The sequence below is a fragment of the Rhinolophus sinicus genome, chromosome 16 (assembly GCF_057876585.1).
Source record: "Rhinolophus sinicus isolate RSI-liver-muscle chromosome 16, RSI-T2T, whole genome shotgun sequence".
Classification (NCBI taxonomy): Eukaryota; Metazoa; Chordata; class Mammalia; order Chiroptera; family Rhinolophidae; genus Rhinolophus; species Rhinolophus sinicus.
Genome location: NC_142516.1, coordinates 163,549,121 through 163,576,289, shown reverse-complemented (window position 1 = coordinate 163,576,289; position 27,169 = coordinate 163,549,121). Strand labels below are relative to the sequence as shown.

The 27,169-nt window shown below is 37.6% G+C and overlaps 1 long non-coding RNA gene across 2 annotated transcripts in view; it reads left to right on the top strand.

The window, feature by feature from the left end:
* Positions 1-24,033, top strand: part of LOC109453077 (uncharacterized) — a 232,091-nt gene extending 208,058 nt beyond the window's left edge. Inside the window, exons 3-5 of one of the 2 annotated variants that reach the window (XR_002138239.3) lie at positions 6,984-7,078; positions 18,167-18,274; positions 23,245-24,033. This is a non-coding gene — a long non-coding RNA (uncharacterized LOC109453077). The remainder of the gene's footprint in view (positions 1-6,983; positions 7,079-18,166; positions 18,275-23,244) is intronic. The other variant, XR_016019201.1, reaches the window with a different exon arrangement.
* The last annotated feature ends 3,136 nt before the right edge of the window (positions 24,034-27,169 follow it).

Below are 27,169 nucleotides of genomic sequence, written 5' to 3'. Positions count from 1 at the left end.
TATTGTTTTAGGGATAAGAAAATTTTATAAAACGAAACATATTGGGTGAAGTATTGCTTGTGGTGTAATTTTAATTCTGAAAGATCTTGCTAAGAGGGCTTTTTAAAATAGGTTCTCCCTGAGATGAATATTTAGGGGGGGTGGAATTCCTACAGGATGATTTATAGCAAAATTATATGAACAGAATGAAGGACAGAAGAATTTTATTAGAAAAGGGTCTCATTTCCACAAAATATAAATTATACCTTTTAGAAAATATATTGAATTTTATTAATATTCTGTGGACAGCCTGAAGTGTTAATCTCCACCCCTACCTATAAGACTTTCATTATGATGTACAAGGTGTATTTACCCTTTAACCAAATAATTTTTGAGCAACTCAGTGGAGCCTCCAATTTACATATCCTACAAAATATATTCAACGCATTTACAAAATCCTATACTATGTATTGTTGGTAACTTTTAATGATAGATATATATGGGGGCATATATATATCCATATGCATGCTTTTGGCATTATCATGCAGGAACACACATTAATGATGAACTCACTGGATTGGCTATCCGAGAAGAATGTTTTTCCAACATCCACTGTTGTTATTGTTTTAAACATTATTTTCAAGTATAGATACAATCCGTTTGAGTTTTTTTCAGTGCTATGATTAAAAAAGTCTGCCTTGCTTCATTTTGAAATTTAAAGTTAGAAGAATTACTCAGCACAGACCATTGAGCACTATATTTCATCTGGCATTTGAAAATGACCTCATTTAGACCTTGGTAACTAATATTTTTGATAAGGAAATTGACTTATTACGATACAGAGAACTTGGTTATAAATCCTTTTTCAGTCTCTGTCTGTCTTGAAAATTGAGCCTTTCTTGGGCTGGTGATTTTGTTGTAAGAAACACGAGTAAAGTGACTATTGGTGCAGTGTGAATTTCAGTAAGGGCAAGCGAGAATTTAGATTTTATATTATTTGGCAGTGAAGACTGAGAACTAGAATGAGGACAAAGCCAGGAGATTAAAGACAAAAGACTAGATTAATTTTGACTCCTAAATCGATATTATCAAATATGTTTATCTTAAATAAATATACAGAGAACATAGCAATTAATAAATGGTATTGCCCAAGGGCATGCAAAATAGAACACAGGCTCCCTGTTCTATTCAAAATACCTGTATAATATACTACTGCAAAAATTATTATTCTCTATTTATAAAATGGGAAGAACTTCATTTAAAAAGCTGGGCCTAAGTTAAAACCAGAAGTCAAGCCTTCCTTTACACCTAAAAAAATATTACATTGATTCCTCAGTGAGTGCTGCTGAAAGCCAACTTCTCTTCGCATCTCCATGAAAAAGAGAACATTGAAGACAAGTCTGTTCAAAGTAGCTGGGTATTTGAAATCATAACACCTTGGCATTTCACCTAAGCCCTTACATAAATCTGCAGCCCCGGGGAACTGCACAGGATGGATATCTCTAGTGTTTATTATCGGTCAAAATGGCAAACATCTCCAGGTAATAAAAATGGAAGTACAACAATACAATTTAACACAAACATTTCTGGCTTGCCCTCATAATAAATGCTCAAATTCAAGAATCAATAGCGTTTTCATAAGGGATAAAAAGAATTAAAACCCAACACCTATCAATGTATGTCCCTAAAGGAATAAACGAGATGGCACAAAGGAAAAAAGATTTTGGAATTGTCCCTATCAATCTATATGGAACCACCAGCATCATTCTCTAACCATGGAAGTTTAGAGCTGTAAGCATGCCGGAAGGATTCTCTAATCTACAATGCACATTTTCACATTTGAGGATACAATGAGTTGTTGTGATGTGTCTAAGGTCACACAGCTAACAAATGGGAAAGCCAGAACTTGAACCAGGGTCTACCTATAGCTATGTATATCTTAACCTCCATTGATTTTGAGGAGCACAAGGCTCTGACAAAGTGCAACATGGTCAAAGACATTAATAGTAACCTTTACTTTTAAGGGGAAACAAACCAAATAAATCTATCTCCAGTCAACAAAATTTAATTCTTTCTCTACATCGTCCTTGGTCACCCACTCTGGTTTTCATAGTTTATCATTACAGATGAAAAAACTGAAAGGTTGAGGTATTAGACCTGGTGACCACAGATAAATCTTCAACAAAATTTAAATTATATGTGTGTAGTGTGACCTCTTATGTTTTTATTATAAGTTTATTTTAGTTTTATTCATTTATGTATTTACTTCATTCCAAAAAGAAGTTAAGATGGCATTGAAGTTACACATACATGGGTTTCATACCCCTTTTGTCAAGCCTCAACATGTGTCACTCAAAACTTAATATCATAATAAGATAACCAGACAGTTTTCCTTCTTGGTTCCATCTGATGACTTGTCCTGCTGACCCATCACAGCTGTGACTATTCCAAGATTTGCCCAAGATGAAGTCACAGTTACCACATAATACAATTTTTCAATAAATCAAACACAAACTGCTTGTTTCATTCACATTGTTTATACAGAGCTGATCCAAAAAAAAGAGAATATGGCTCATTCATTTCTAAGGCTTATTCCTAGGTGCTACAAAGCAATTTCAGGCATTCATTTAAGTGACATGGTATTCCCAAAAGTCTCTAAAATAACCAGTATTGGGGCAACTTCTTTGTCTGTGTACTTTTTCAATTTTATGCTTTGGTCACTCAAGCTATTGTCAATGAAAATTTGGAATACAAAAGGAAAAATGAGAAGACGTGAAATATTCTTTTTGGCAGCACTTGGTGGCTTTAAAATAAAAAGTCGGCATCCTCTCTGCTCTATAGCTCAAAGCATCCCATTCGATGGCATCTTTTCAAATGGCCTGAAATGTATTCCTCGCTTCCCTTGATTTATCCCCCTGTTGGCCCCTGCAGGAAAGCATCATTTTTTTTCCTCCTGCCCTCTATCTTCTATATTTCATTTCAGGTGTCTATTGAGGCAACGAAAGATAAAGCTCTCTGCTTTCCCTTGTACTAAAGTTCTATATGGAATCAGTTCACCTGTCTGTCACTCCTCATTAAATTCTTACCCTCTTCATTCACATCCTGATCTTTGCAAATGAACATTTGCTTAATAAATGTTCCCAAGACTAACAGTGCAGAGTGAAAATCCCACACAGCAGTAAATTATTAACTCAGTCACAGAGGGAGTGCCATATATGACTTTTCAGAATGAGTTATTATGTGGATCATCATGTAATTATGAATTTTTCAAGCCATGATAGAGGAAAATTGAATATTTAATATTTTATGGACATATTCTACACTGAGGACATCTTTCAAAATTTTATGATAATTTTTAGAGTGAGTGAAGAGCAGAACAAAAGTTACAAAATAATTGCAAACTTGAATATTTAATCACTAGGGACATTGTTGGTTATTTCTCAAATTATATAATGTAACCTAGGCTGTGAACTTTTAATCATAGTGTATTCAAATGGGAAAAGAAGTGCATTAAAAGCAGTCTGTAAACATGTTTTGGTTGTTTAAGAAATAAGAATACAGACTTTAATGTTGTCAAATTAAGATCTTAGGGTATAAATATTCATGTGAAAGGCAATCTTGAGTGATTTGTTCTGAATACGCTATTGTTGAACAAAAACTTTTTAAAATGAGCTATTTTAAAATGCTCAAAGTAAAAACCAAGGAGTAAACACTAAAACATCCTAAAACCTTTGACTGAAAATAAAATGAAATTGGTGTTTATCCAAAAATTAAAAACTGCAAGAAATAGCTTTCATGAAAAAAAAATTTAAGGATAAATTAAAAGATAATTCTATGCCAACTAAACAAGATTTTATGAATTGTCCTATGTCTTTATACAGATGTATGCATTCATAGTAGAGCATAATATTTAGCACTTCTGTTGTCACTCCTGTATTAACTTTGAAAACTAGAATATTTAGATTCCAAATTATTCTTAATATAATAGGCTCTCCTTGGTTCCAGGAAGTCATTTCCCAGTGCTAATGCTAACAAACTTTAAGAACATTTGAACTCAGAGGTTCTCAACCCTGAGTGCACATCACCACTGCTTAGTCCCACCTCCTGGGGATTCTGAATTGGCCTGAAGTGAGGCTGGACACTGATATTTTTTAAAACTTTTCAAATTATTTTAATTTTCAGCTATGGTATAGAATCACTAAAACTGCCATCCAGTTTCCAGAGGTCAAATCAATATATACTTTTAAAACCCCAAAGCATCAATCTTTTGGGTGCTCTGAGTGTATGAGCACTAAGGATACAGAAATGACCAGTAAACAGCTCTGGTTCGCAAATTGCACATAATTTAATGAAACACACATATTAATAACTGTAATTCAATGCAATTGCTGCTATTAGAGCGGTAGGTGCCAGGTGATACAGCAGTGGACGAGAAAACCAACATTCAAGGTACCAAATAGAAATTTTTGAACCTGAAATCTGACTAAGAAATAAATATGACTACCCTGTTTCTTGTATTCCTTCATTCACTCTTTTTGTTCACTTGTTCAATTATTTATTCAACAAGCACTCATTAAATGACTACTATTTTCAAAATATTGTCTTGTTGTTTTTCTCACAGACGATGGAAGGTGATTGAAAATAAGGAGACTGTGTCTGTTTGTTATTGTTGTATAACAAACTACAATAATATTCAAGTGACTTAAAACTACAACTATTTATTTGTTCATGCTTCTGAGATTGCAAATTTAGGCTGGGCTCAGCAGTTTTATCAGAAAATTTACTCATCTTGCATTATTGAACCTTTGTACCCCTTGAATAGCGATTGTTTATTTCCCCCACCCCTGGCCTCTGGCAACCACCCATCCACTCTCTGCTTCAATGTCCTTGACTATTTTAGATACCTCATATAAGTGGAATCACACAATATTTGTCCTGGGACTGACTCATTTAACTTAGCATAATGTCCTCAAGGTTAATCCATGTTGTTGCGAATGGCAGAATTTCCCTCTTTTTTTAAGGCTGAGTAATAGTCCATTGTGTGTGCGTGACATTTTCTTTATCCACTCATCCATCAGTGGACATTTAGGTTGTTTCCATATCTTGGCTATTGTGAATAATGCTGCAATGAACACAGGAATGCAGATGTCTCTTCAAGATCTTGATGTCAATTCTTTTGAGTAAATACCCAGAAGTGAAATTGCTGAATCATATGGTAGTTTTTGTTTTAATTTTTTTGATGGACCTCTATACTGTTTTCCATAATGGCTGCACCACTTTACATTCCCACCAACAGTGTACAAGGGTTCCAGTTTCTCTACATCATCGCTAATACTATGATATTTTAAATCAGAAATCAAAACTATGAAAAACAATATAACTTGGAATAATCTCATAAAGAAAACTCCCAAACACTTTAGAAAAAAAATCAGACTGGTATAAATGGCAGAAGCAATCATGTATCTGGTGAGAAGACTAAAAACTGTAACATGACAATTTTTCCCACACCTATTACACATTTTATGCATTTCTAGTCCCAATGGAAGTTTTTAGAAAACAAATTTGATAAACACTCCTGAAATTCTTCTGGTAAAGTATTTAAACTATGACTAAAAGAAGAAGAAAACTGGGAATATGGGTGATTTTTTTTCTCTATTTTACAAGAACTTTTGTGGTGTTTTTTTTTTTTTTAATTATGATAAAAAATGTAGAGTATAGCAAAAGGAATATAGTCAATAATATTGTAATAAGTATGTATGGTATCAGATGGGTACTAGATTTATTGGGGTGATAGATGGGAGGGGGTTGCAGGCAGGGTGAAAAAGGTGAAGGGATTGAGAAGTACAAATTGGTAGTTACAAAATAGTCATGGGATGCAAAGCAAAGCATAGAGAATATCATCAATGATATGGTAATAATTATGTATAGTGCCAGGCGGGTACTAGACTAGTCAGGGGGATCACTTCTTAAATTATATAAATGTCTAACCACTAAGCTGCATACCTGAAATTAACATAAAATAATACTGAATGTCAAAATAAATAAAGTGTAAAATAAATTTTAAAAACAGTATTTTAATTTGTGACTTTTTGGTCATTAGATGTCCAAAGTATTATTAAATCCATAATATATGCAAATCTATTGTTGATTAAACATAATAATATTTTCCTATTCATGAACTTTTAAAATTGAATTCACTCAGTGCTAATCTTGAAACAGGGATGGTGTTAAGTTTCTGAGGATTTAAGATAAATAAGATACAGCCCCTGCTCTTAAGCGAGTTCACAGTCCTGTGTAAAGATGGAATTAAATACACAGTTACAATATGGTGCTCTCAGTGCTAGCACAGAGGTACCCACAGGGTCCAATAGAGCCAGATAGAAGGAACCCCTGGAAAAAGGGCCTTGAACGAAAACTTAATAGATAAGAAGTTGGGTTATGGGAGGGAACACTGACTGATAAGACTGAAGAAATAGTCAAGTGCCAAGGACTGTACCTTTTCTCTGCTTAAGCACCAGGCACTGAGGAGGCTGACAACCCATCAAACACCCTCAATAGCTCTATTTCTGGAATTACAGTTTACCTCTCAGAGAGATGTGCACAGGTATTCATCCTTCAAATGCATTTTCATCAGTGCAGGTAGAGTTTGGTTCAAAATAAATTAGAACTTAGGGCATCAATCATATTTTTTAAATCCGTATTTACTGGTGAAGTCTTATTTTATAAAATAAAATTGCTGATCATTCATCTTTCTTTTGACCACCTAGTCGTCAAGCTGAAGACACTTAACAACCACCAAGCAAACTGAACTGAGAAAGTACCATAAGATGTTGAAACACTGCAAGCACAATTGCGTTCAAGCATCACTTTTGAGCTAACACAAAAATCCCTTTCTCACCTTGCCCTGGGTGTTTCAACCAGACCAGCAAAACTGCGACCACATTGGGCTGAATATAACACGAGAGAACCAGCCTTGCACTTGAAGTTTGTTTGTTCTTTTTCAGCAGATGGCCAATTTGTGGTGTACAGAACAGCTGCTTTTCAACATAATAACTGAAGATCATGAGAGTCAACAGGAAGGAAAAAATGGAAGATAGGGGTAAGTGTTTTAGAAGTGAGGGTGCTGATGACAGGAAAGGAACCAAAAGAGCAAAGAAAAGAGGGCTGCAGGTAGCTGAAATCCACTCCCCCACTAGAATCCAAGCCAGTAGTCATGGCACATGTGGTGCATAAAGATCAAGAATAGCCCAGAGACTAGCCAAGAAAAGCATCAAGGCCTGAAAGTAGATTTCCCTATTTTGGTGAAACGGGTCTCATTATCAAGTAAGCACCAGGTAGATTAACCTGTCTCATCCCAAACTATTGCTTCTAAGCACATTTTCTAGGTGCTCTCAGGTCCCTATGGTCAATAAAGAGTCCATTTTCCCCCCTCACCCCCAAGCTGCATCTAGAAAAATTCATAGCTAGTACTATTTTTGATTTATTAGAGTAAGAGAGAGCTTGCTAAAATTAGCTCAAGTCAAGTCTTTTGGAGATTGGTACACTTGTTACTGCTGCTAGCATTTGATCCTAATTTTGGATGTCAAGTGCTAGCACTAGATGCAGAGCCATCTTTCTCTTCAGTTTGTAGACTCAGCCTGAATTCTTGACAGTGCCCACATGTAAGTTACTTCAGAAATATTATCTAGCACTTCTGGATCAGGCAACTCTGCTAGGGTACACAGAATGTACAAGGCAGAGTCCTTGCCCTAGTGGACCATCTAGACCAGGGGTGTCCAAACTGCGGCCCCCGGGCCAACTGCGGCCTGCAATCCATTGTTAATTGGCCCTCAGCAAATTCCAAAAATATATTTAGTTTACTTAAATAAACCAGGTGAGGCAATACGTACTTCATCTCGAGTGAGTGGCCCGGCTGTTTGTGTATTTTACCGCATATGGCTCTTGGTAAAAAACGTTGAAAAAAGTTTGGACACCTCTGATCTAGACAAATAAAAGGGCAATGACACATTTTATGAGTCTTATGTCATGAGGATATGAACAGGATGGGTTGAGGGCATGGTAGTGGGGAATTTATCCCTGTTCTGTGAGATCAAGGGAGGCTTCCAGGGGAATGAGCTACAGGTGAATAACAGTGAAAGAGTCTTTAAGACAGAACTAATAGCAATACAATCAAGGGGGCAGAGCACATGGCCTGCCCAGAGAATTTGAGGCAGATCAAAATGGTTGGATCAGAAGGCATGAGAAGGATGTCCATAACACATGCAGATGGAGAGATGGAGACGAGATCATGAAGCCATTTAAGAAGGTTGAAGGTTATCCTTAAGTCAAAGGAAAACCATTAGAGGGTTCTAAAGAAAGAGTGATGTGACCCTCAAGTTGTAAGTAATTTCAGAGAACAGACTGGTGGTTACCAGAGCCAGAGGTGTGGAGGTATGGGTGAAGGTAGTCAAAAGGTAAAAACTTCCAGTTATAAAATAACTGGATAAGTCCCACGGATATAATTGTGATTATAGTTAACAATACTGTATTATATATTTGAAAGGTGCTGAAAGAGTAGATCTTACAGGTTATCACAAGAAAAAAACAGTGTAACTGTGTGGAGGTGGATGTTAACTAACCTTATTATGGTAATCATTTCACAATATATATACATAGCAAATCATTATGTTGTACACTTACAACTAACACAATGTTATATGTCAATGATAGCTCAATTAAAATATAATTTTTTCAGCAAGAAATTGGATCTGAATAACGTGTTACAAAGAAATCAGTAAAATCAATTATCTGACTAATTTATAGAGTTCACAGAGCCCAACTTGGTATAGAGACCCAACATGTCCTGCCTTCACTTTCAGCTCAGATCTTCCGAGTCTTAACTACTTAACTCTTTTAGGGAGTATGCTTTTAAAACATCAACACATTAGTCAAGCCCTCACTGGGAAAGTTAAGCAGCTCTGTATGGCTGCCCTCACAGTGCTGGGTCTTCAGCCTGAGGCCCACCACTACCACCTTCAGTGTGGATTAAAACCAAGCAATCCACACCCTATTCATAATTGATCATGAACTTCAGCATCAGGAAGCTCTGGGCATTTGGGGACGGTCTGATTGATTGTGATGAGTATCGTGCCTACTTGAATGAAAGCCAATAAAGTCTCAGGGTGGGTTTTCACCCCTTCCTTTTAATTCATGGAACTGTAAAAAATAATGTACCAGACACCTGTTCAAAAATGGCAAGGGAGACTTTTTTCAAGACTATTGCAATAGAGGACAAGACTTTATGACATGGTCTAATGGAAAAGCAGTGAAGGACTTGTAGGGGGGAGGTTGGTCAATGTGATTAGGCCATCTGTGCTTACTAATTGGCTTTTATTGAAATAAGGCTCCTATATTCTCACACAGACTGGGACATAGGGTTGCTACGAGTATCTCCTGCTGATGACTGCAGTTTCAAAGAGCTAGATCCCAGGTCCCTGAGAAAGATTTTTCTCAAGGGTTGTAGAACATTTCATCTTAAAGGGGCAGAGAAAGAACTGACAACTGCAAGTTTCCTAAAGTAAATGTTTTAAGGAAAGGGAGATCAGGGCCTAGAATCAGGAAGAACTCTGTCTAAAGTTCAGTCAAGCTGAGTGCAACATTGAGGACATCCTGGTCAAAAAGAACTTCAAATCTTATGAGCAATGTTATTCTTGAGGCAGCATAGTTAGTGGAAGTACTGCACTTCTTGGGTGAATAGAATAGTTCAGCCTTTCAGACTCTGGAGTTATCTATCACACAGTGTGAGCCGTGGGAATTGTCAAGTCCTGTGTTGCCCAAGTGCTTTTTGCTTATGAGGAGCCTCACCCTGTCCTGGTTTCACCTGAGATTCCCATGGCAATGCAAAAAGCAGAGGTAATGTTGGCTGATATGCACGTTGACGCACTACAGCCCTTTAAAAGGAGAATGGCCATTTACTTTTGCCTTGGCAAATACAAACTAGCTTACCTATAAAGTTTATTAAAGCACATATGCCAAAATGTCTTCGAAGTGCTCCAAATCAGCTCTCTTCACTTCTAAGGCTTTTTCATTCATCCATTTACTCAACAAACATTTATGCACCAGGCCCTGTGCTTGGCAATGGATGTACCACACACTGTCTCCCAAAACAGACATCAACTGTGCACTGTATACCTTTCAGTAATCATTGCTAGCATGATATTAATATAATGATAAATATGTATTAAATATTTCTGACAAGTCCTACGCCAAGTATTTTGCATCTTTATATCATCTGTGTTTATAACAGACCTATGAGTTCAGTACTGTCATTACCAGCTAGCTGCTTTACAGATGGGGAACCTGAGTGGTGAAGTGAATTACCCAAGATTAAGTGACTATTAACAGGTGGAACAGGGACTTGAACCCAGGTCTCTGTGACTCTAAGCCTGGACTCAGCAGGAGCATACTCATTTATTATGATCCTGCAGAATACTATACAGAGCACTGTGTGCCTCCTTCACCCATTCAGTGTAAATTCAGTAAGTACATAGCAAGCACTCGAATTGTTTAGAATCCGTATTGTTTAGTGGAAATGCCCCTGTTCCCAGGCAGAGATGGCGAGAGATGATCTCTAAGAGGTCAGTAGTGCATGAGGTGTGATGCGAAAATGGCAAGTGCTCCCAGACGACCAGCAGGGAATGTGTTTTGGTAAAACAAGCAGGTCCCTGCCCTGGAGAAGGCCACATTCATTAGTGCCACATGTCCCCAAATTCAGACCATAGTCACAATTGTTGCTCTATCCACATATCACCGGCACTATTATTTATTTAATATTTATCTTTAAGTAGACCCACTTCATACCATCACAAAGAATGGGGGGAAAGAGATTTAATTATTGTTATTAAAATAAATATAACACTATTCAAATGTAAATATTCATCTCAACTGCCACTGTGGGAAAGACTGCTTGCCCTCAGCCTTCCTGTGGATTCTCCATTCTGGGCATCATTCTACAGCTTCCAGGCCCAGCTCTCACTCTGGGAAAATACTCTAGACTTTTCTGTCTCTCCTCTAACCTCTGTTCTACCTGTCACCACTGCGCACATTAATGAGTGCTCAAAGCCCCATGTACTCAGCGCCTTCATAGGTAACTCACAAAATAGTCTGCTAAAGGCACCTTCCTTGGAGAGTGTGCATAGAGTAAAACCCATCAATAATTAGAATTATTGTCTTATTTAATCTTCACAACAATCGGATGAAGAAGATGCTATTGTCTACTTTTTATATATAAGGAGACTGAAACTTGCATAGTGGCTGTGAAGGGATTTAAATAATTTGCCTATCAGCTAGTAAGTTGCTAGTAAGTTTGGAGGTCTGTGTACCTCCAACATCTAAATCCTCTTACATACTAAGTTCATCAACTTTACTGTTGTTAATGGAAGTCCTACATTAAGTCCTATGATATATCGCACAGAAAGATCACCCTCCCCATCCCACCTGCCCATCACACTCTCCTGCAGTTCATCTGCCACATGGTCAACACACACACACACACACACACACACACACACACACACTTAAAAACCTCTGATGAAACTTCTAAAAACCAAAACTCTCTTGCTTCAAAGATTAAAGGATGGAAAAATGAAACAAAACAAAAAAAACCTCTGATGGCTCGATGGCTGGCTTCCTGTGGCCCACAGGATATAGGCTAAAGTTCAAATTTTTTTACAGCATTCAAGGCTTATCACAATCTGTCCACAACCTGACTTCCCTGAGCCCCTGCCCGCTCACCTCGCAGCCACATTAGATCTCACCCTTCGCTCACCAGGTTATGCTCCCTATGGCTGTGCAAAAAGACAGCCAGAAATGTAGCAAGGTCAAAGTAAGGGCACGGGCGGGATTGGGAGTAGATAGACATGTTTGAACCCAACATAGGGAAAGTCACTTAACCTCTCAGGGCCTCCTCTATTTTCTTACAAACGAAACAAAACAAATCAAAAACACCAGTGAATAATATGTCTCCCTTCTAACAATTGGGCTAGGTTATGTGTCTGAAGCCTACCACACAGTGTGGGGTACTTTACACAGCAACTGGCATCTAGCAGACCTTCAAATACACGTCACTGTGATACCTGTGCCATAGTGCTTCCTCAAAAGTGGCCTAGAAGTTTTATTTCTTCTTACCTGATAAATGCTTATTCATTCTTCAAGATTAAATATCACTTTCTCTATGAAACCTTTTCCAATTTCTTCAGATACTATTAATTCCTCCTTCCTTTGCATTTCCCTAGCACTCAGCACCCAATTAAACTGTACTTTAAGTCGGCTTTTAATTACCTGTCACTTGTTTCTCTCTTCCATTAGATCATTAAATCTTAAGGAGACTGGATATCTACCAACTGCAGTAGTCAGCACGTAGTAAACTGACAGATGTTTGCAGAATGACGTAATGTGTGCCTTCCTCTCAGACATCATTTGTATTTGAACCATGCTAAAAAAATTAGACTGAAATTTTAGGCATTGAAGCAAGAGCAGTGAGGCAGTGGGTGGAAAGTGAGATCTTTCTCCAAAATCCCCAAACAGTTACATCCACTATGTAGAAAGCCATTTCAGTTCCAGAATCTTTGCAAATTATACTGGTTTTGCCTTGGAAGCATGAGGGAATTTTTGTGACAGGAAAAGATAATGCTTACAAAAGCTTTTCATTGTAAATGTTGATTATTTATGAACTCTTACAGGAAAGGGACCCTATGGGAAAAGCCACCCCCCCCCCCCCAATTTATAACAAATGAATGTTGGAGTAAATCTCTTCATTAACTAGATACAGAAAGGAATTTATTCTTCAAAGCAATCATTCGTCTCTTCAGCCGCAAAGCCCCAAAGACTCTGCTTTCTAACGTGCTTCTAATGGGACAGACCTTTGCTGACTGGCTTCGTACAAGGATGACTTCAGCAGGTAGACCCCACAAAGCTAGCAGCCCAAAGCAAACACACGGCAACTCTGCCCAGAAGCCAGTGGGTGGCCTTGGCTGGTGAAAGCCCGTCCTTCAAGCAACTGAGGCAGGAGCCCATTAAAGGTGTTAATTTTACATGATGTGGCATGGCAAGTTTATAAATAAATAACAAATGAACATTCCCCACGGTTCCTCTCCTCGAAATGTCTGTGTACCTGCTACAGGCCTGGCAACAGTGGGAGCTGCTCAGATGCCAGATCCAGAACAGCTCCTCAAAAAGTGAGGGGGTAGGCATTTCTGTCACCAGGACTTTGATAACTTTTGACGCCTGCATCACTGGATCAAGCCACCTTAAAAAAATAACCAACTAATCTGCCCTCTGTGGTTCGATGTGCTCAATTTAAGATTATCATCATGAGCTGCGAGAACAAAACACAGATGTTAGAGTTTCAGAAAAATGTACTATGGGGGACCATTAGTAAAAAATACTGTTTAAAATATATAACATATGTAACTATTAAATGCATAAAAATCCCATGTACCAAGAGGCAAAACATGATGAAAGTTGTTGAATATTTTAAGTACTTATATTGCTGCATAAAATGGTTCTGTGTGGTAGAATTTTCTATTGCAGGAGATTTATGAAATTTTGTCAAAGTGTAGATCATGCTGAAGTCAGGGGAAATACCAGCACACTTTAGGTTGCTTTCTATTTTTAATTAAGTTTGAAACTGCATCTTTGTACTTGTGAGTGTGCATATAAATATATGTAAGTGCAGATGTGATTAACAATAATGCTGATCTATGCAGACATTCAAATTCACTCACAAAATGGCCCCCTCCCACTGCAGAGAAAATTACTTAATTGAGGTTGGGTCTGTGGAATCATAACGAACGGGATGTAGAATGGCAACATTTGGCCAGCATCATTCACCTCGCTCATTTTAAGAACCTCAGAGGCAGAAATTAAACAAGCCTTATTGGTTCCTGACCTGGATTTCCAACCTGGAGAGAAACCAGAACAACTAAATGTTATGGGACTTGTCATGTTTGCTATGTCAATAAAGACAGAGACTGACTGAGCTTGGGTGGTTGATTAAAATCCACCTACTGCTTATTCCGAGGGAGTAAGATAGAGGAAAATGTTCAAAGGCACCTTGATAACCGGGGTCCACGTTACTCAGCGTCCAAAATACTAAGCAAGTATTAACAAAGATGGAGTCGTGGGCAAATAACCAGGTCAGATACAGAGCAGTGAAAGTCTAAGAGGAAGGAAGGCAGAGAGAGAGAGAGAGGAGGAGATTGAGAGAGAGAGAGAGAGAGAGAGAGAGAGAGAGAGAGAGAGAGAGAATGTAAACAGTAGACTTTTAGACACAACCCAAGTCTTTTCCACCATACGCTCCCCTCCAACTCTGCTCCACCTCCATTGTTCTGGATCCAGCCCTCCTTTGAATTTCCATTGCACCTGGAGCCCATACCATACTGTATAACCTGTCCTGTTTACATTGTTTTATGTGTTCATCTTCATCCTAACTAGATTTAAATTCTATTTGGAGGTCAGTAACTACATTATATATAGCTATTTCCCCAGGGCCTAACACAGTTTTATGTACATTAGAAGTTTCAGCAATTGCTCACTGGTTGAGTCAATATCAAGACATTTTTGCCCTCCAGCCAGGATTGATAGCAAGTGCCACCCATTCTTCCTCCATTGTGTCACATCTACACCTGTTCCAAAGTCCCTACAAAACATACAAACATATACCCTACAATGCATGATGATATTTTTCTATTTATTACACACTTTATTCTGTAACTTTTTTTACACAAGCATACATACAGATCCAACTCTTTCTTTCTAATAGCTGGATAAAATTCCATTGTGTGGCTGTACCACAATTTATTCAGTCATTCCCTTGCTGCCATTTATTTTAACATGATAACAAATATTACAGTAAATAAGTTTATCTATGTCATTTCATACTTGTGCTTTTTTATATCTTTGTTAGATTCCCAGAGTAGGATTGCGGTTAAAAGTTACTTTGCAAAATTTAATTATTAAAGATACCTCCAGTTTACTTTTACAAAATATTTAGTAAATCATTCTCCCATCATGAATATAGCTGCATGTCTATTTCCTCACATTCTTGGCAGCACTGGGAAGTAGCAACCATTTCAATATTTACTAAGACAAAAGGATTGCTATTAGGGTTAGAACAAAAAATGGTATCTCACAGTTTTGTTTTGCATTTCTCTGACTGCTACTGAAGTTAAGTCTCTCTATTGTCATTTGTATTTCTGCTTGTAATAAATGCCATTCATAGCTTCTGCTCAATTTTTTTATATTTAATGGATAGGAATTCTCTGTATAATAAGGATTTTTCACTCATAATGATGCACACGTTGTTCTCTTAGATAATTCTTATATGTTTATAAGTTGTAAACTCCTTGCGGACAATGACTGTGTCTTAGAGCCTATCTCCCAATTCCTTCTTGCTAGCAACCCAGGCATAGCATATAATAATGTGTCCATTGAGGAAGTTCAATCAATTTATTCAACAATGTCAACCAACATCAATCAAAAGTGGTTTGATCATATGGTTAGACTGACCAAGCAAATCTTCATTTGCACAGTGGAGCATTCAGTATCCTAAAATGTCTGCTGGATTAAGTGAGGCATTTCCTTTTTAATCCAAACTTATTAAGGTCTACCCTTATCTCCAGCCTCACCCTGCTTAGTTCCAACACAGAGAGGACTTCATAGAATGCATTAGAGCCTGAAGGGGAAAAGTATAACTGTAAAGGATATTGGGGGGGAAATGAGGGAAGGGATTAAAACGGAGATTTTTGGTATGCACACACACTAACACAGAGCAGTGTTTTAATTATAGCACAAATCTGCCCACTCTATGTATGTCCTTGCTGATGCAACAAGACCCTGTCTTTGCTGATGCAACAAAGGCAGAACCTTAAAATGCACACAAAAACGTATTAGAGAGATATATAAATATAGCAAGCATTTACACTGTGAATATCAAGAGGAAACTAATTTTGTGCAATGGCAAGGAAAGTTACAAAATCTTCATTCTAGCAAAATTCACAACTATTTCAGGAATTTGGGGAACCATCCAGGATGTAGGACATCTATTTGAATGAGGTAAGAAAGTAACCAGGAGACTTAGGATGTGGGTGTAGGAGATATGCTGTCATGGCTTAAAATGGAAAAGAATTGGTAGATAAGCAAGGGGGCTCTAAAGAAAGATTTTGAAGTTTGAGATGGGGTAGATAAGGCTCATACATCCTATCAAAGAATTAAAATTTGAGTCACCATTATGGAGGCTTCGTTATTTTCATCCCCAGGTTATGACGCCATCTGCATCTCTGCCACCAATTTCCCTTCTGAATGGGTCTGTAGGGACCCACTGAGCCCTGCTACAGGAAATCAAAACTTCAGGGAAGTACCTTTGTTAATTAGATACTATTGATTAATAGAGGTATTCCAAGTGGAAAACTCCATTTAATTGATAAGTTATATTTATAGAAAAGTGTTGAATCATAGAACAGAATGAAGTAGAGCAAATAAAAATCATGTTTTCAAGAAATGTTTACTAATACAGGGAAAATCCTTATAATATGTGGAGTAAAAAAAGCAGGATATAAAATTGTATGCAGACTCTGACTTCATTTCAGTAAAGGACACACATATATTTTGCATATAAAAGTAAAGAAAAAGATTTTTAAAAATATCACAAAATGTCAACAGTGGTTAGCTCAGTGGAATTTGCCAGGGATTTTGATTTTCTTACTTATCCTCCTCTGTATTTTACCAATAATTTTAAGATGAGCATTTGTTATTTTTTAAGTCAGCAAAAGTTATTTCAAAATAAATACCTTTTGTGATATGTTTTTAATGGAATCTTGGATAATATAATTATCAGTCATAGTTTCTCTTTATTTGCTCTCAACTAATTAATCTGAAGTCAAATTTCTCCTCAACCCACTTCTCATTCCTCTAGTTTCCATTCCTTCACAGTCTTAACTACCTCAGAAGGATTCGCCAATGGTGTGGGGGAAATAGCACTTCTACCATTCTTTGCTCCCAACACTCTTGTACTGCCTCATGCAAAGATAAAATGAAAGAGGAGTAAAAAGTTATAAAAGTTGCTTTCAGATTTAAGTTTAACCACCTATGTCTTTACCCATGAGAAATTTTCATATGAGAAAGGGAGTTTGGAAGATTGCTAAGCAATAACTCACAAACTTGGTTCTGACAGTTTGGGTGTTTGCTTGTTTGTTTGTTTGAGAGACAGAGTGAGATTGTACTACAAACTCAAGCATATTTCCAAATGCTCTTGTATGTCTTAATACAATATTCATTTAAAAAGTGAACATCAAAGGCTTTAAATAGAAATATATGGAGGGATTTCATCACATGGAAAATTTGTGCTGTGTTGATGTTCTCTGTGTGATTTTGTGGGATTTGATTTGTTAGGATGAAGATGACGATGATGATGACATGGTGAAATTTTTCTCCTTAGAAAATTTAGATACACTTAATGGTGCTTCCGCTTGTTAGACTTGCAACATGACACATGAAAAACAGACAGAATATTGACTGTAACACAGAAATACTGAATTTTTATCTCTATGTGTTATGAGTTATCACTGAAAGTCACTAGTAGGAAAAAAAGGAAGGTAGGATAAAATCGTGGTTGTTTTTTTTTTTCCTTATCTACAACAAAAAAAATGGGTCTTGCTGCCATAAATTTTGCTTATGTGGAAAATTTTCAGACACACAAGAACAAAGCTGGGTCCTCTTGGCTCTTTCTCAAAGGGTCATCAGGATGTGTGTGTTTAAACTACTGGAATAGCTAGTAAATAGTACAACTAGAAAGTGAGGTGGGCATTGCGATTCCAGAGCTCTCACACTTAAGCCTGACATTATAGGATGAACTAACTCCCAATAACCTGTGACACATTTTCTACCAGGATTTGCATATAACAGGATCCTGTCTTAACCACAAGAGATGACTTTCTAATGGTGAAATTTCTAGCACCATTGGAAGTATTGATCTCAAATTGAAGGAAGTTAGAAATAGATTCTTGTTTTATTTGCCTTCAACTTTTACATTTGGTGTGAATTGAGTTTGAATGAGAAGTGACAGGAAAAATAAAACTTAACTGGGAGTCAGAACACGTGGGTCTGATTGTAGTTCTGCTCCCAGATAACTAACTGTTCTTGCACAATTCAGATTTCAGATTTCTCATCAACAAAAATGACAGAACAAATGCTCTTTTGCTGGATAAGTCTGCAATTAGTCCCCAGTCTTCCCTGCCATCTCTTGTCTCCACAGCAAGTGGTGAGAACAAATAAGTGTGTGTGTGTGTGTGTGTGTGTGTGTATGCATGTGTGTACACATGCATATTGTTTATGATTTATACATGTGCAGTAAGATCCACTCGGAATGATGGGAAAAGCTGAAAATAGGTAAGTATTTATAAAACTGTATTCAGTCTTCTTGGAAAGATAAAAGAGCCCTTTTTTCTGCAACTGCTAAAATTACAGGTATTCACTTAAAATTTGCTTTTGTCAATTTTATATTTTCCTTTAACTTTTAATACCTAGGACTTTAAGTTGTATGTATCAACACTCATTTGAGCAACAAAGGAGAGGACAAAGTTTTTCTGAATCACCTCATTTCACAAAAAAGTCATCACTTGTAACCTCTAGCTAAGAGTATAAACACTGATCTCTGGTCTGACTCAACCCTTTGAAACCGGCTTGTGAATAAATTGGCCCAATTTGCCTCTAATGATAGAAACCTAAGACACATGTTTCTTTTACCAAGCCTCGAAAAATATAGAATTCGAGTTTGATTTAGAGAAACAAGACCACAAATTATATCATTTCTCGTACATTGTTTGCGCTCAATAAATATTTACAAATTATTTGATAGCAGTGGCTCTTTTGGCCTGACTAGTCCTGATATTTCTATAAATCTCACTCTGTTGGTGTAGCTATTACCACGTAAGAGCTACCATGTATTAAATAGCAATACTTCAAAAAGACAGGGTTGGCCTATGGCCAGGAGTCGTTATACGTGGAAAATGCAGGATAAAACCCTTGAAATCTAGCTTTCCCAAGAAGACATGTTTGCTTTTTAGCTGACATAATATATTTCCACTTCAACTACATTTCCCCTCATCATGACAGCTAACATTTTTTTAATCCCTCTTTCACTACACATTGCTAATGTGTCTGTTTAAGGCCACTTGACTTCATAGTCCATTCAAAATGCAGTTCAAAGACACTCACCTAATCCATTTCTTCTAAACAGTGAGCCTCGTTTGACTGCAGAAAAAGAAATACTGAAGAATCTTCTAGAGAGGCTTTGAACACTCCACTTCTCAGGGAAAGGGCGCTTCCAGGGACTGGTTAAGTACTTTGAAAACCCTAAGGAGCTTTGTAGTAGGGATAACCCTGTAACCTCCCAACAGCTTTTTGCAAACAAACTCTTTCAAGCTTCATCTAAAAGACTAGTGAGCAACAATTTGAAGAATAAGGTTTTCCTTTGTGTCAGATTATAGAGCTCAGCAGTTCTAACCTTTTTGTTCTACTATTTTTCTGATCTAAATAAGGAATTATTTATTATCAGAAAATGGTGGTATTCAGATCACAAGCCTCCTCAGAGCATTGCCTTTAATCCCCAACCATATATAGAGATTTAGGGAGGAGAAGGCTACCTGTTTGGAGAGAATCTTAAAATCCACTCTTAGAAGCTGCCTCTCCAGGCAGAGTGCACTTGGGGCTCTGGTCATTGAAAATGAACCTGTCTTACAACTTCTTGATCTCAATTTGTAATTGTAATATATGTTTTCCCAGTACCTTGAAGTTTCATTTTCCCACATGGATGGAATTTCTTCTCTACACCAAGAAATAAATGGATTTATTAAAAGTTTAATTCAATGTAGATTTTTGACAAAATTACCAAGGGATTAGTTTATGTTCTTCTATTAATGTTTCCTGGTAATACTCTAGGGAGTATTCATGATACAACAGAAGAAAGGCTCCTGAGAATGTACGTTACACAATGTTTTGCTCTTCCCCATGGAATTGGGGTGTCGTTGCTAAAACTGAGCCCTAAAGATGTTCAAAATCTTGAATAAGGTAGCTGGGAAAATTGTCATTTAAAAGAACATTTAATACTCTTTGAATACTGTTTGGGGGGCAGACTATTCCTTGAGTCTGCCCCCCAAACGGTATTCAAATAGTCTTTTCAGTTTTCAAATGTAAAGCAAAGATGCACTTCTGAAATGGATATATTTGAAAGTAATGGCTACAAAGTGCTAAACTGCTCCAGGTGGTAATGTAAAGTTGCCTCTAGTGTAGACAACGTTGGATCTCTGTAAGTTTCAAATTACATTTCCTTCAGACTAATGTTCACATGCTTAGTACAGGTTGAATCTCCTCTGTACCTGTTCTGGGATTCTGGGAAGGCCACAGGTAAGATGGGGGAGGTGGGGATAACATGGGGTTGGGGTGGGGGGCAGGAAGAGGATAGGAGAAGATCAGGAAGTCTGTACCTGTGCGTCCAAGGCTAAAGAAGGATCTGTTTAGAGGAGACTAAGATGTGAGGAAATGTGGGGATGAGTAATTTCACTCCTAATGGAAATGTGAGCTTGTTTAAATATGCCAGTACTTTATTCTTACAAGTTGAGGAAACTTCTACATATATGTTACACACCAAAGGAATAAAAGATTCCCATTTTTACAGCTCTTTTTACCAAATGAATATTTGACCTGTTTTAGTGGAGAATAAAGTATGGTAGTTTTGCATTAACATGCTGTGGGTTACATTCAGCCTAATGTTTTAGTTGATTTCATTAAGCAGATTTTTTTAAGTTGCAAAATTTCTAAAAAAATATTGCTTGAGTTAAGGTTCTTATTATTACCTAACGATTATTTTATAATTCGTGATTTATTTATAGAAAAGAACATACTCTTATTCAAAGTTACTCAGCTATTCGATAAATATTAATTCTCTGCAGTGTTTCAGGAAACATGCTAGATAAGGCCTGCCCTTTAGGAGCTCACACTTTCTTTGGCAGGTAGAAATGTGTACAGATATTTGCAAGACAGTATGGAAAACATCGTAAGCAAGGTAATCTCGTATTATCAGGAAATCCTAAGGAGGCAGACACTACATGGCCCTGGTGTCATTGGGAGCTTGGATTCTGGGGGTGGGGAGAGGTCAGGGAAGATGGCCCAGAGGTGAGGATAATGGAGTAGTATTAACACGGTCAAGTAGGAGTAAGGTGTTCTAAGAGGGTAAATCATGATTGAGCTATGAAGTCATAATATGCCAGGTGTGTATGCAAACCATAAGCAGCTTGGATCAGTTAGGGTATACCATTTGAGGTTGGAGCCAGTGGATGAGGCAGGAGGTCTGAGCAGAAGCCAACTTGTATGAGAACTTGGAATAAAGATAAAAGTCCCTGCATAGCCAAGCAGATAACACAAAACCCATAGTTGAATGCATGAGTCAATTTGCTCCTGGGATAAACAACAGCTAACACATTTTGTTACTCATTTTCTAAATCCATCATGGTTTAAATTAACAAGTAAGTTGTTATTTGTAGAAGCCCTAATAGCGATGAAGAGACAACTTCTTGTTAACAATGGGAGTAAGGAGAATGGTAAAAAGCAGACTGAAGAACCTGAACACTCTCCAGTTTGGACCATTTAATATGGTCTACTCCATGAATCAACAAACTTTCTCTGTGAAAGCCAGATAGCAAACTGCAGGCACAGACTACACACAAATGAATGGGCGTGACTATGTTCCAATGAGGCTTTATTTAAAGAGCAGACAGAGGGCCATATTCGGCCCCTAGCCATAGTTTACCAACATCTGGGGTAATGATCCCTGAAGGCAGTGCTGCATTAAAACACAATACCCTAACTGATGTTTGTAATTATGGCCTTAACTTGGTGAGAAAAGTTTTTATTTAGTGTTCTCCATTTAAGAAGTCAGGAAAATCTGTGATGTTAGAAAGAGTCTAGAATTGGAAAGAATGTTGGACCTTAAGGGATAGACACTAAGCTATATGGGAGAAAATAGTGTAAAAAGAAAAGCATATTTTGTGTATATTTGCATGGCTGAAGTTTTTACTTCCACGGATTTCTGTGCAAGCGTGTATATAGTATCTATGCATGTGGCCTAGATGTGTGCTGTCCAGTACCATGGCCACTGGCTACTGAGCCCTTGAAATTTGGCTGGTATGACTGAGAAATTCAATTTTTAACTTTACTTATTTTCCTGAGTTAAATTTAAATTTAAAAACAGGCACGCATTTCAATGATTGCAAATATGTTTAACTATGTTTGATACAACTTGGTTAAACTTTTCCAACATAATTTTTGGAAATCTAAATACAGATTGTTTCCCATGAAAATTTAGCTTTCAGGTATGTAGTGCATTATATTTCTTTTGGACAAAATAACCAATGTATTTCTATTGTCGAGAATATCGTAGGGAGGGAAGTCAACATTTTGCCTTCTGTATTTGAAAAGTTGAGAGAAATTAGAGCACAGAGAGTTGGTGCCATAGCCAATTGACGGGAGAGGTGAGTAATGCATAGCTCTGTGGCGCATCCTATTGAACTGTGATGTTTTAATAACTTTTAATGGAATCAAATTCCCCCTGAAATATCTTTAAATCTATATTATTTGGCTAATGTGAATTCTGATGTTTATGAAGTGATCAGTGGTCATTCTTAAGTGACAGGGCTGCTCATTCTCCAAAGCTGTGAGACTGAAGGACTGTCCCAGCACCAGCAGGTCAACCAGACATGTACATGCTGAGGACCCTGTGAGAAACATCCAATAAAATCCAGATCTGCTCTTTGGTTGTCTGAGGATCTCCCACATGAGCTGTATGGAAAGCACAACTAAAGCCAGTTGGAGGTATTCTAACTCCCAGGAAGGTTTTCTTTTTCTCTGCCAATTCTCATTCAAGCCCAATTCACACCAAAGATAAAAGTCAAAGGCAAAGAAAAGCAAGAATCTCTTTCTTTCTCCAATTTGAGATCTCGACAATAACATTTTGAATAAATTGACAACCAAAGTTACAATTGCACGTACACGTCTTTCCTGCTAGAAACCAAAAGACAGACTGATGATGAAAACGTTAACGGGTTGCACAGTCTGAGCACCAACCAATCGGAATGCATGCTGGCAGAGCTGGGAGGGAAGTTTTGGCGTTCCTGTCGTCTCCAGGGCCCATTATTCCTTACTTCCTGCCATGTTTGCTTTATATTCCTTGCCTAGGGTACCAGATGACCTCTAGGGAGCCTGCAGCCACTTTGACAAGGGCTCTGGAATCCTTTCCCACTCTCCCAGATCCCCCAGCCTGTGGTTTTAGAGCTGGCAGTTATTACCCCAGACCTGCAGTTTCTGCTACGGGCCTTCTACTAAACTGCTCATCACACAGAACCACAGCACTGCCTGACCAAAGAACCACCATCACGACGACCTTGCTGAAGACTGCTTCCCATGTGTCACATTGAACCCATCTTCCACTTTTACAGTGGCTGCAAATCCACCTTAGAATGCAGGACTTGAACCCAGTTGCTCTTGTGAATGGCTGTCCCATCCCTCCCACGCCCCACCCTCCCCATCCCCGTACCTCTGTCAGGCCAAATTTCAAGCTCATTCCAGTCTGAGGCTGCCACGTTCTAACAGGACCTCTCGGTGTAGGAAGATGTTCCATATGTTCATGTACCTTTCTTCTCATCTGCCTGTGGGAGGTAAATGGATGGAGATTATATTTCATTTGACAGATATTCCCCACGTGTTATATTCCTTCTATATTTGTAACTTGCCAAGAAAGAATTAGAGTTAATAATAGTGTATTATATATTTGAAAATTGCTAAAAGAGATCTTAAAAGTTCTCATCACAAGAAAAAAAATTGTTACTATGGGGTGATGATGTTAACTAGATTTATTGTGGTGATCACTGCACAGTATATACATATACTGGATCATTATATTATTCACCTAAAACTAATATAATGTTATATGTCAACTATATGTAAATTTTAAAAATAAATAAAGTAAAATCCAATTAAAAAAAAGAAAATGTTTTTAATGTCTTTTCTGACCTAAGTGTATGTCATAAATACAAGGGATAAACAAAGACTGGCTCGTAACACATTCCTTTCATAGAATACTATTAACATATATACTAAGAATAAATGAACTACAACTACCTTCAGCAACATGGTCAGTTTCACAAGCACAATAGCATGAAAGAAGCCAGACTCAAAACAATACCTTTTATAAGGTTCTATTTATGTAAACTTCAAAAGCAGCCAAAACTGAACTATGATGTTAGAAGTCAAGGTGAGGAAGAAGACGAGAAAAGGGCTTATGAGGTGGTTCAAGGGGGATTCTGGAGGCTGGCAGAATTCAATTTCTTGTCCTGGGTGGTGGCTACATGGGGGAGTTTACTTTATGACAATTTATTGAACCATGCACTTAGGATCTGTGCATTTTTCTGTGTGTTACACCCCAACAAAAAAAAGTCAAAACACCTATTTTGTAATAAATAGGAAAATAAAATATATTCAGTATTCAGTGACAAAGGCTAATGTTTCTTCAGTGTGACATGGGCAATGAGTACCTTAATTTGATTTGAAAAAACCTAGCAACACTTCCAATGGTGCCAGAAATTTCACCATTAGAAATTCATCCTTTGTTCAGGCAGGATACTGTTATATGCAAATATGATACAAAGTGTGTCACAGATTATAGTGTCGGGCATGAGTGTGAGAGCTCTAGAGTCAGAATGTTTAGCTCACACTCTGGTTCTACCACTTACTAGCTGTTCCAGTTACTTTTGCTACATAGCAAACTACCCCAAAACTCCATGACTTAAAAAGCAGCCATTTTATTCTGCTCACAGATTCTGTGGGTCAGAGATTTTTAGAAGTACTCATCTCAGTGATTCTTTTGCTCCTCTAGCATTGACTAAAACCACTCAGTGATTCTCAGCTGACAGATGAGCTCATCTGGGGCGTCCAAGCCAGTTTCTTTCACATGTTTGGAAATGGAGATGAAATGACTCAAAGGCTCAGATTACCAACCAAAGCGTCTACACATGACCTCTCTGTGTAACTTTGCTTTTCACAATATGGCAGCCTCAGGGAAATCAGACATCACACATGGCAGCTCAGGGCTTCAAGCTTAAGTGTTTCAGTGATCAAAGCAGAAGCTACATTGCTTTTTATGTTCTAGATGCATAAGCCAAGTAGTGTCACATCAGCCACACTCTGTTAGATGAAATAGTCATAAATCCACCCAGGTACAAAGGGAAGAGATATAGATCCAATCCCTCAATGTGAAGAGTCATAAGGTCGTATTGTCAAAGAACATGCAGGATGAAAGATCTTGTTGTGGCCATCTGTGGAAGTGACCATCTACCACACCTGCTGTGCAACCTTGGGTAAATCTTTTAAATTCACTAAGACTCCGTTACTTCATTTGGAAAATGATGGTAATAATAATTTGCCACCTCATAGGATTACTTTGAGGACTGATGAGATGACCCACATTGGGTTCTTTGTACAGCATCAGGGTCATAGGAAGAGGTCAGGAAACATTTCTTCACCTCCCTTTGCAGGTAGCGGGAGCTGAGAAAAGTGGAGGAGGACAGAGAGATGGTGCAAGAATAAAAGTCAGAGGTTGGCTGCGTAGAAGGGCACAGAGGTTAGGAACAGGAAAGTTGGTCAATAAAGGGTTTTTTCCCAACAAGGCAAAGTGACTTGGAAAACAATGTAGGCAAGAACAAATCCTCTCAGCTTCCCAATTTTTCCCAGGATTGGCCTTGATATTTGGTCAAGCAAACAGTGGGAGATGATTTGTTTATAAAGGTCACTTTCATTAGAAACACCAGATTGTCTTCATTCTTCAGGTTGCCAAGTAAAAATAAAAGAGGGACCCAGCTTTTGACATCTCCTGACACTGAGAGCAATGAGTAATCTTTCTTAAGTCTCTAAACAAATGAACACCAACCTTTCTGGGCCGTGGTGGTACCCTGGGATTTGCCACGGAAATGGAAGAATGTAACAAACTTTAAGTGAAATAAATGGATCTCTTCCAAGCAACTCCCAGACGAGCCAAGTGAAGGGGATCTGTATTATGGGATGTTTTATTAATACTTAACGGAAAGAGTCAAAAACTCTTTGCCAATTGGCATTTGTGATATAAACCTTTTCAGCAAATTATGAAAACAGGAGGCTGTGTAAATTAACACTTTGCATGAAACTAACATACTTTGTAAGATTTTCACAGGACAAGTTAAAGGATGTTTTATGCCATATTTTTAATTGCAAAAATACAGAAATACATGAAAGATAAAGTGGATAATAAAAGTTATTGCAGGTTCTCTACACAGATTTAATGCCACCCTTTCAGATCATCAATGAAGAATACTTATTGAGCACCTACTGGATATTATATTTGAGTTATGTGGAAGCCATAGCTTCTACCATCTTGCAATGAATATACAAATTTGAGAATGGCAGAGTCATGCTAATTGTGATTCTGTACTGGAGAAGTTGATTGTAATCTTGGACTCTGAGCTTTCAATCAAATGAACAGGAAAAAACCAAAGCTACAAATATTTACTGAGTTTTTACCATGGGTACAGGCCTTGCCATGTACAGTGAGATATAAAAAGTTGAGTAAGATCCAATTGTAATTGTCATGAGTATCATAATCTAGTGGAGAAGACAGAGACATACATCAATAACTCTATTATGAAGCTCATAAAGATCAAATACCATAATGGAGATAAAAACATCATTCATAGGGATGTTTGAAACAGAGTGATTCATTCCCACAGGGGTGCAGTAAACAGAGAAGGCTTATTTTAAAAAGTAGAATTTGAAGGGGAGCCTTAAAGAATAGGTAGTGTTTTGAAGCAATATTTAAGGTCTAAGACTATCCAAATAGAATGAGCAAATTAAGCAGGTTCTAGAAGAAGGAGAATATTCCAGAGGAGGGAGCTGACTGCACTGTGAGGTCCTTAAGGTGAAGGATGGATTGCTTTTGTTTATTTCCAACACCTTACGGGCACATGGTAGAAGCTCAAGAAATCTTAAGTAAATGAATAAGGTATTGGAGGTAGATATAGACTTAAAGGGTAGATAGAGGTGAAACAAAAAAAGAAAGGAAAGGAAATACTTGAAT